Consider the following 11,835-nt stretch of genomic DNA (forward strand, 5'->3'; position numbering starts at 1 on the left):
ATTTCTGTGGGGAGTGTGTGCAATTGGAAGGATAAGATTTTGTGCCTGGTTGGTATTTATTTGTTGTCCCTGTGGATCGATATGCGTTTGGCACTGATCATCCCTTGGTCTTTTAAACCCTCCTCGATCTCTGTTTCGGAGCACTGCAGTAGCTCCCCACTAGATATAACGCCTCGGACTGTGTTGAGTATGGGGTGTGCAGTCACTGAAACTGGAATATTACCAATCTGCTTTACTGACAATAGTGCTGAGCTCTGCTGCCTGCTCTGGACCTCAATGTGGATGTCACCAGTTCTCATTTTTTTGCACTGTACGCTTTACCTATTACTTGTTCAAGAGTTTGTGGCGGCCACCTACCGGAAAAGAAGACGAACAGCACGCCCTTTCACGCACACGATCTCGGACATCATCCTTGTTCATTCTAGAAATTAAATCTCGCCCCATCGGGCCTCTGCCTACATCGACGATATTGTTGTTGCTAGCCCATAGCCTGAAGCTCAGCGCGACCATCTCCGTGAACTCTTCTCTCGGCTCCAGGAATACGGCCTCATCATTAATCCATCAAAGTGCCTTTTTGGCGTCAAGGAGCTGGAGTTTCTCGGCCACCTCGTCACCGAAGACGGCGTCCGACCATTGCCCACAAAGGTCCAAGCCGTGCGTGATTTTCCGCTCCCTCCAACGATCAAGAAATTGCGGGCATTCCTTGGAATGGTAAACTTTTAGCGCCGATTCATTCCCAACTGCGCCACTATCATGCGACCCCTCAACGAGCTCCTTTCAGCCAAGACCCCACGAAATGCACACCTTTCTTGGTCTGACGTCGCCCTGGCCGCATTCGAGCGACTGAAGGCTTCTCTCGCAGACACGGCCCTCCTCGCCCGCCCACTGAAAGACGCCCCTACAAACCTTCTCGTTAACGCTTCTAACGTTGCCGTTGGAGCCGTTCTCCACCATAAGATTGATGGCGTATGGACCCCGCTGGCCTTCTTCTCTAAACCTCTACGACCTGCAGAGCAGAAATACAGCACATTTGGCCGGGAGCTACTTGCGATCCACCTGGCCATTCGGCATTTCTGTTATTTCCTTGAAGGTAGACAATTTCACGTTCTCACGGATCATAAACCCCTTACCTACGCTATTCACGCCAGGCAATCCACTCTAACGCCTCGAGAAGTCCGGCACCTGGCCTTCGTGTCAGAGTTCACTACCGATCTTCGCCACATCAGCGGTTCAGACAACGCCGTCGCCGACGCTTTATCCCGCGCTCCTACCTGTTCGGCCCTCACACTCCCAGCACCTTTGGACTTCAGCGCCATGGCATCTGCCCAAATTCGCGAGCCTGAACTCGAGCAGCTCCGTTCCTCGTCTATGTCTTTGGAGTTTCAGGACGTGCACATCCCTAACGCAGATGTTACCTTAGCCTGCGATGTCTCAACGGGCTCTCCTCGTCCTTTCGTCCCGGAAGCCTTCAAAGCTCTTCGTGCCACGTCCCACCCAGGAGTCCGAGCTACACAACGTCTCGTGTGTGAACGATACGTCTGGCCAAACATGAGCTCGGACGTTCGCCGTTGGACGCGTTCGTGCCTCGACTGCCAGCGTTCCAAGATCAGCCGTCACATCATTGCTCCAATGCGACCTTTTCCTCCTCCCGCGTCCCGTTTCGAGCACGTACACATGGACCTCGTCGGACCCCTGCCTCCATCTCGTGGGTTCCGCTTCCCGTTTACGTGCGTCGACCGTTTTACCCGTTGGCCCGAGGCCACCCTATACCTGACGCCACAGCGGAAACCATATCACGTGTTTCTGTCTGTCTGGGTCTCACGTTTCGGAATCCCAGCCTCCATCACGACAGACAGAGGCCGTCAATTTGAGTCGAAGCTGTTTAACGAGCTCCTGAAACTCTCGACATCAAGCGACACCGAACTACGGCTTACCACCCCTCCAGCAATGGCTTAGTTGAGCGGCTGCACCGCCAGATCAAGGTTTCCCTTCGTGCTCAATCCGACCCCGCTCTCTGGGCTGATCACATGCCCCTCGTGTTACTTGGGCTGCGTACTGCTCTCAAGACGGACCTTCATTGTTGCCCGGCTGAGCTCGTTTATGGCACTACCATCCGCGTGCCCGGAAAATTCTTCAGGTCGCTGCATCACCACAACCTGCTGCTACCGACTCGCACCTCGCCCAGCTCCGAACCACCTTTCATAATCTGCGGTACACCCCTTCACGACTGTCTTCAGCCCGCCGTTCATCCTCAAGGACATCTTCCTTCCAACTGACCTCTTCATCCGAAACGACGCCGTACACTCCTCGCTCCTCCCACCCTACCTCGGCCCTTACCAAGTACTCCGTCGTTCCGAGAAGTTTTTTACTCTCAACATCGCCGGACGAAAGGACGTCTCCATCGACAGGCTTAAGCCTGCTTACATTGACCAGCATGACATCCTCATCCACCATACCCCATGGCCTACAACACCCAACACCGACCCGACTCAACGATCCCGCCAGGTCCACTGGGCTCTCCCCCTCACTTCGTGACCGTTATTTCTCTGGGCGGGGGAGTATCTGTGGCGGCCACATACCGGAAAAGAAGACGAACAGCACGCCCTTTCACGCACACGATCTCGGACATCATCCTCGTTCATTCTAGAAATTAAATCTCGCCCCATCGGGCCTCTGTCCCCGTGTGGTTGCTCCTTGCTAGCTCCCACAAGTTTTAGCGACGAGAAAGGGAGAGACAGTAGCTAGTGGTTTTGTCTCATCTTCAGTATGAAGAACTAAAGTATGGAAAGGAACTAAAATACTGCAATGTTTCCACTTCGGTGCGGTGCCTTTTGTGGCGCCGATCATGTTTTTTAGGGTTTGAGTTATCCATAGAGTGGGGGAAGTGATTCGGTGCAGCAGGTGTGTCACCCAACATGGAGCCGAACGAGGGAACGTGTCCCACACGTTAACACTGCCTCTGCACTATACCCGAGTGCAGTTTTCTAAAGGAAGAAGTACTGCCCAGGGTTGACCCTTTCCGCCAAAGAAGGTGAAAAGAGGAAGAAGTTGGCGGGAGGAGAGAGAGAAAAAAGAAAAGAAATGAAAAGAGAGATGGCGACTAGCTGAATAGTCCTGGCCGGGCCTTCCAGGACCACCCGTCTATGGGAAACAGGGGCCAAAGCAATGTGTTGTTTTGCTGGAGGGGCCCCAAAGGGTCCAAACCGACCTCCAGGTCCACTCAACTGCGAGGATCCCCCTTTCCCCAGACACGGGAAAGTCACGCACAGCTATGCGTGGGGATCTCCCTCCTGCGGCGACCCAACCGTGAGTGCAGGAGGGGGCTACTGCGGCTGCTGCCGGGCGATGGTGGCGCCAAGTTCCCGACGCCGGGTGACCCAGAACAAAGCAAAGTTCTAGCACGTCTCTGCTCGGCGAGGTCAGAATTATTTTCTTTCTTTATTATGAGTTAATAGAGAGGTTAGCCAGGCTAGGGCCGGCTGGCGTCACCGCGTCAGGGCTAGGGTTGACACCAGGCCGGTATTATACCGGCACGGTCGGTTATTTGCTCGCTCTGCCAGTTGCTGGTAGGAAGGTGATACCGGCAGTCTTTTGCCGGTATTTGTGGCTCAAGGCTTTTCATAGAGGCTTTTGCAGAGTTTTCCCTTCAACATTCCACAAGAGCTTGAATAAATCTGGAGCACAGACTCAACTCCGCAGTCACCAGTCGTTTTCTTAGTTATTTATTAATATTATTTATTATTATAATAAACCCTATTGGAAAAAAACCGTTCAGAAGTTGAACGGAATAACTGAACGGCCAGTCCATAGATGTATGGCCCTGTACGGCGTCCATACGTGTATGGCCCTGTACGGTGTTCCTATGTGTATGGCCGTCTATGGCTACTGTAGCCATATGGCACTGTATGGACTTAAAATGTTTACATGCAGCCTTTTGCAATTTGTGCTGTGAGCACACATATTTTTTGTATTCCATGCCATGCAACCTGAAAACAACACAAACACAGGGTATGAACTGGTCACGAGTATTTACTTTCACATATCCTTTTTAAAAAATCATCAAGGCAGCCGTTAACTGAAGCCATGCGCTCAGGGAGAGTCCTGCTCATGTTGCACGGCTTTTGATGAGCGTACTGCTCAAAGTAACCTGAAATAAAATAAAAAGAAAATTGTCCTGATATTGCCGTCACGATAGAACAGAGAGGCATCACTGAAAAAAGCTAGTCTCATATGCTGTAACTGCCAAGCCAAGGCCCTTTCAAGGTTTTCTTCCGAAGTTGACATCTATGGCATTTGAGATTAGCTGTGTCAGTCACGTGAAGAGAAAGCAAACACTGTTAAAGGGATAGTCCACATCTCAATGAAAATGACTGGCCAACTGAGTAAGTCACACACAGTACTGTGTGAAAAATCACACTCGAATTTCAAGTATTCTGCAAATTCTGCATTTTCAAAGGTTTCATATCTCTGTTCCACAAGCAGCCATATCAGCTGTATCACTATCGCGATGAATGCGACGGGACCATATGTTTGATTCTGCCACGCAATTTCGTCAACATTGTGTGTGTGTGCTCGCATTCATTTTAAGGCCAAAGCATGCAGAGTAATCCTTTGGTTGCTTATTCACACGGTATTCCAGGCCTACACAATCTTGTTTCATAATATGTGGCAGCACACTTTTCTCCATTTAATGCGATGCCAATGCACACACCATGATTGACAATTATGAGTGAAATCACTGGCAGATCTCTTCCACTGAAGTCGGACAAGCACCTTTGCTTTTCAAAGTACTCCTCGTTTGAATGCACAAATGTTTAGCAAACAACCTCTTTATAGTCAACCTCATGTAGCAAAAACATGAATATAGTGAAGTCACATAATATACACAGACACTGTAGCTGCTCTGTCATATGAAGAATAACATCATTTACGCTTCAATGCACGAAGCTTCCGAGGAGTTAGGGGACGTTTCCCCTTCGCCCCTTGCTTTAGATATCTGTGGCACGGTCTGCCAGTCACACTGCGTCCCTGCAGCTCCTCTGGTAACCAAAGGGCCCTTGCCGTCTCTCGCACAAATAAAGCATCTGATGCGCTGTCCATCGCACACCTGAACTTTTCGGGTGGTATGCCGATGTCATCACCATGGCTGTCAACCTAAAATGAAGGAGGTTCAAATGTGAAATTTCACGTTGAATACATCATGACCTACCCTATACTAGAGACCTGGACAACTGGCAATCGCCTATGGGAGAGCCGGGTCATGGGATAGTTACGGTAGTGGCCACTGCAAGCGCCACATAGCATTATTGGGGAGAGGGAATGTTGCTATCCCCCTTGCCACCGCCTTTCGAGCTACCAAGCTGTTGCTAAGCACGCGCTATTCTCTCTCTCACTGCTTCGTCGTCGTTGTCAACACAGCCGACCATGCATTGCCGCGGTTTCGGCAAGTCACATGGTAACGAATAGTGCGAACTAGCGCCATATCACATAGCCAAGCGGCGGTTGCCAGAACTACTACCTCAGTGCTGGGAGCTTTGCGGATGTCCAGGTCTCTAGTATAGTAGTAGGTCGTGGAATACATATATCCCAAGCAGCACAATGTACTGAAAGTCGAGTGCAATAGGGGTGGACGGGTAGGTGGAAGACCTTGAACAGACTCGTGAAACTAAAGAACATTGATAAGACACATACCGTCGACCCCTATTGCACTCGGCTTTCAGTACATTGTGCTGCTTGGGATATGTCTCGAACCATGGTTGATGCCACATTACCGATAAATACATGGCACGTGGCGACAAATGCGTGGCGATGGGCCGCGCAGCATGCCGCGCAGCGTCGTTTGCCCCTCTCCACCTGAGTCACGCGCCTGTAGTTTCTGGTTTCCCCGAGTTCTGTGATCGCATTATCGGAGGACACGGGCGGAGGTCATGTCCCTCCAAAGACCACGTGGCCACTGACTCACGAGCGGCTGAACGCAGGAAAGCAAAGGGCTGCTGTCTTTTTTGGTAATTGTGACTGGTAGTGCACTGACCGAAAGTGTGATGCTTTGAACACACGTGTTCAAAAAAAGACCACTCAGTTTTCTTTAGCCTGAAGGAAATTAATGACTAAATAAGCTTGCATATGTCATGAGCTGTCTGAGTCCATAACCAGGCTGCCTTAATTAGCAGTCTAGACTAATGTAGGGGCATTCGCTGTACGGTGATTTACATTCAGAAACAAGAGTCATCATCGCCGGCGACAGTGCAAACATCGCCTGCGACAGTGGCGACACCAGTCATCGGCTCCACGGAGCGTACCGTAAACAAACCTCCGCGTGGTTCGTATTCGAACTCATTCCCAGAAATATGTGGTCATAGCGGAAACAGACGCGAAACTTAATAGGGCCTAGGACTGCGCGGTCGAACTATGGTCACCGCAGGAGGGGCAGACATTTCCATACATGCATGATAGGTTTCTCAGTGAGTCTACCCCCGTACTATTGTATCGTGTCTATTACGGTCAGTTTGAACTGCAATATCGCTTCACGGTCTTTTTTAACGAAGTCACCTTCACAACAATTATTTTTTTATATACTTTGCCTGTGGTGTGAGAAAAATTCACTAGCCATTAGGTGAACCATACTATGCATTTAATGTCGGTGTCCCTGGTTGTATAATCCATTATCTCTTAACAATTTGTGTCGAAAAGCAAATTTTCTGGCAGACAAATGTAGGGATTTTAATTTTTTACATTTGGTGATAATGTGGACTGTAGGACGAATTATGCGGCTCCTACGGTATTGGATCGTCAGGCAGCCACTGTAATTTGGCTGCAGGCTTACCTGTACTTCAGCGAGAGCAGAAGTTGTCATACTCTCCATCGCATTTGTGGTGACAATGGTGTTCCCATGTCTGCCTGTAATTTTCGGTCCCGGCACACTGGGCATCAGATCACATGATGGAACCTAGGAAATGGAACGCAAACTACAATTAGACAGGAATAACAAGCTGGGCTGGTTGTTATTAACTGAGCAACATGGTAGTGCACAAAAACAGACAGAACCCGACATAAGAATACGGGAGGAGCACAACTGCCAAAAAAATGGCATGATCGGAACAGTTAGGTTATTAACAATAAGTCTTGGTACCTCATCAGATATAGTGCAACCCTTATGTTCAGTGCGAAGATGTGTGTCCGGGCAAAGTAGATGGTCCTGTGCAGAAGCTCGATTCTGAAACGTGGTGCATGGTTCCTTTACTTCTATGCTTTAACCATCAGGGAGTGACAAAATCAGCAACAACAAAAACGAAAAGAAAAGAGGTGCTTATCGCTTCAGGTAAGGCATCTCCATTCAGACATCTCCACGCATTCTGGAGATTCGTAAAGGTGTCTGGGCATGGCTCCATAACTCCTGGCGTGCTCACTGCAGCACATTCGTCGTGTGTCTTGAACACAGCATCTAGTGAACAACATACAAATCAATATTCAGTTTAATGAAAGGCATAGGCAAATAATGTTAGTTTCACTTAACCTAATGTATAACAACTGTTTATAAATGGTCAAACACATTCTGTCTGCCATCAAAGCGATACAGTATTCACTGTGAGTGCCAACATCAATTTTGGGCCTCAACAAAAAATTAGTACTGACATTACAGTAACATTAGTTCATTACCTATTTTATCAAGAAGCGTTTCCTAGGTGCGGTGCCGTTCTCGCCGAACTCCATCCCTGAGTTGATCAATCTCACACCTGAGCTTTGTGATGGTTTCATTTGCTGCCTCGAGCAACCTCTTGGGGACAAGCTCTTAACCAGAAGCGTTTTTGGTCAATATTTCCCTTAGTCCTTTATTTTGCGCTGTTCGAGCTTTAGCTCGCTTCGTCTTCTGAGAAGGAACTTGCGACTGCTGAAGAAAAGCAGGGTCATCGGTGGTAACTGATATAAAGTATGTCCCACCTAACTTGCCAGGAACGTTAAAAATTATGTGCGCAACAGAAAAGTGTGCTCAACAGGTTATTACCGTCAAGACATTTTCCTATAAGCTGATAAGCTATTTTATCTAATTTCCACCGCACTGAACCAAATATCTTGTATATCCTGTATGGAGACAGTTATTCTGATTTTGTAATGTAGGCAAAATCACGACACTAAAATCACCCGGAATATCAGAAATGCACCCTTGAAATATCCTACCTGGCTTGAGTGGTTATCAAATAATTCTGCATCAAAGATAGTGGGGATCGGCTAAGGCTGGCGTGAGAGTGTTGCCCGTAGTTCCTCTTCGGTTTCTGTAGATATATGGGATAGCAATTTGTAAAATGTTTATCAACTGATGAAAACAAAAATCGATGGGACATAACTACGATAAAACAACAAACATAAATAGTAAGGTACGGGGCGTGCACTGGCGTAGAACTCGAAAGTGTCGCCCCTGTATTAAATGTGCCGTTACTGAATTTCTAATCACTATGTGCATGAGCAAAAAATCGGACATGGGGTAACACAATCTCGCAAACTCCAAGTGCACACAGGACGTAATCACGTGTCCGGAAACGTTTTTAATACGAAATTGTTGACTATGGTCTTTTATGTTGAACCAGTCGTAAACATAACACAATGACCTTGCTGTGAGGTAAACAGAAAAAGAAGGCACTTAATTCAAGCAGTAATATCTCACATTCAGTCATTTTGCACATTAATTCCTGCAGGCTCATTTATAAAAAGAAGAATGCACGCATCGGTGAAGAAGTTTTACTCACCTCCCAAAAGTGAGATACGTGCAGTATAGTATCCTTGTAGAGAACCATCCGTCCAGAATACTTCCTTCGCTGAAGACCCGACGTCATTTACATCTTTCGGCGCGAAGTTTTTTATCCTCAACACGGGCAGTACAGGTTCCACTTTGTCGTGGTACTTTACGTAGGCGTACATAGCGTCCCATTTACGCATACAGAAAGAACAGCAGAGCAGCTATTGCAGGCACAGATGCCATTGCTTTCTCAATACTGCGGACGCAAGGAAGAATGTAAAGCGAACTGGAAACTTACACACCACACACCACGTGAAAAGCATATGACAGCGCCTGACGCCTGACAGCGCAGAGAGAGGGCGAGTTAAAACGTGCAATGGTGGGTAAAGTGAGACTGTAACAGACTTTTGCCGCAGGGAGACTTTGCGTGCAGTATGGAACCCGCTACTAAAACGATATTTATAAATAACTATCGGATTGTCATTTATAACTCAATTTTGCGTGCTAGCCTGCTTTTTAGTGTGGGGACGTCTGCGCCACCCTACCGTTCAACCAACATGGCTGCCTCCTTTCGCTGTTGAGTGATGTTTTGGTATTGCTTCGATTAGAGTATGGTATTTGCAACGCATTGCTTCGTTCTAGTCGCCTGAAACAGACAAATGTGCCATGACACGGAGAGACATGTTGGCAAATTTGAAGAAGCTCTGCATGCACAAAGATAGGCGGCTGGCTAGTCCGCGCTCAACGCTGCACTACCGGGCGAGGCGGAATTCAAGATTGCTCAACACTGCACAAGACAGTGTAACAAATACTACACGCGACACAAATGGAACGTTTTCGGCGGATCATCTTCCAGGAACGAACGAAGTTGACGAGAGATCAATAAATACGCTTACTCAAGGCAGCCCCCAACACAACAGCCTAGATGAAAAAAGTACCACTACTACTCAGCAAGAGACTAACCTTAGCGAATCAGACAGTGACTTGGAACGCAATGAGGAGGAAAGTAGCACAGAAGAACCAGACGCACAAGAACAGCAAAATGCAGAAGGATTTCCAAGTATACAGGAAGCAGAGCTTCTAGCTAGTTGTTTCAGCCAGTTTGGAGATGAGACGCTACCGAATTCGGCAACAAAAAGGCAGGCGCCATTACTCTGATAATGTCATTTTCCGTTGCACATGGCCTGACGTGGACATGTGTCGAGGATCTCTTAAAGCTGATAAATATGCTTTTTGGTTCCGACGTGCTGCCAAGCACAAAATATCGGTTAAGGAAATTATGGTCAAATGAAGAATCAAACCGTGTAAGTCACCACTACTACTGTCAAGACTGCAAGGCCCTGCTTGAAGAAGATGATGAGACGTTGTTTCTAAAATGCACAACATGCGGCATATCCAGGGAAAGGTCTCTTCTCAGAAGTGCAGGAGACTTCTTTAGCATCCTTAACTTCGATCACCAACTAAAATTTGTAATATGAAAGAACAAGGATGCATTGTGCGAGAATCTCCAGATGATAGAACGTGATGGCAACTTAGGGCCGATACAGGATATTACAAGTGCTAAGCTGTATCGGAAAATGCGAAGTGGCGGAATTATGGCACCCAGCGATATAACATTCACATTCAATACAGATGGGAGCCCAGTATGGAACTCATCGAAAACCTCAGTTTGGTCCATACAGTTCACTGTCAATGACCTTCCTCCTTCTGTGAGACTCAAGAACTGTGTGCTGGCTGGATTATGGTTTGGAAAAACACATCCAAATATGACTTTGTTCCTGACCAAGTTTGTCAAGGAAGTGAATAAGACCCCACCAGTTATTTGGCAGCATATGGATCTGAAGTACTTTCTTCCCCTGCGCATGATGCCTTGCTTGTGGCAAGCACATGGAAGATAAAAGTTGATTTAAATTTGCTTGTGTACCTGTCATGTAATCAGTCCTCGTATTATTTTTCAATTTTTTTCTGTTACAGGAAGCATGATATTCGTGCCTCTCCGGGTACAGAACGGACACATTCATTGGTGAAAACAAACATGGCTCTTGCGTTAGAAGTTGGCCTTCCGATGAATGGTGTGAAAGGTCCCTCGCCATTGATGAACCTCCAGCACTTCGATTTGGTCTGGGGGCAGACTGTCGATTATATGCATTGTGTATTGCTTGGAGTGACAAGACAAGTCACAGAATCAATGCTGAACTTTTGTAAGTGGCGTTTTATCATAAGCGTACCTCAGTAACGAGAGGGTAGAGAGGTAGCAAGCAAGCTGGTGGTATAGACCCATAGACTAAAAACCTGAGACTAGGGGACAAAAAATGACAACACAGACAAGTCTGTCCTTGTCCGTGTTGTCGTTTTTTGTCCCCTAGTCTCGGGTTTTTAAGTTATGGATCTATACCTCAGTACTTCAGGCTCTATTACAGCACTGTTGCCTTTACAACATACAGGCAGCGCATAAGCCCTTGAGACCATAAACAGTCGTCTGGAGGCTATAAAACCACCACATTGCTTCACAAGATTGCCACGGTCCTTGGGCGAAAGAGCTCACTGGAAGGCGAGCGAGTGGCGGCACTGGCTGCTATTTTACAGCCTGCCGTATACACTGGGTCTCCTACCGATGAATGCGTGGAGGCATCTGATGAAACTTGTGGAGGCCACTTACATTCTGCTTAAAACGGAACTGACAAGTGTCCTACTTCATCGTACCGGTATGTTAGTCTATGGTTACATCTTTGTAACTCCATTAAACGCTAATGTTTCTTCCGTTTTCAGATGAGCTTCAGCGATCTTTTGTATCCCAGGCAAGAGAACTCTATGGGAACACCTTCATGACATACAACACACACCAACTGCTCCATTTAACGACGACAGCAGAGTGCTTGGGACCACTTGTATTCGAAGGTGGAAACGGTGCCCTAGTAAAGACCATCACAGCTGCAAATTGTGCTCCTCTCCAAGTCATCGAACGAGTCACTATGTCACAGGAGTTGGACCTTGTGCTCTCCAGCATGCCACTTTCAAACCCTGTGAGGAGTTGTGCCAGAACATGCTTGGCTACGAACCACTCAAAAGTTTTGTCTACATCGGTGAAGCGTGCATGTTGGGTG

Source organism: Ornithodoros turicata, chromosome 1 (genome assembly GCF_037126465.1).
Source record: "Ornithodoros turicata isolate Travis chromosome 1, ASM3712646v1, whole genome shotgun sequence".
Classification (NCBI taxonomy): Eukaryota; Metazoa; Arthropoda; class Arachnida; order Ixodida; family Argasidae; genus Ornithodoros; species Ornithodoros turicata.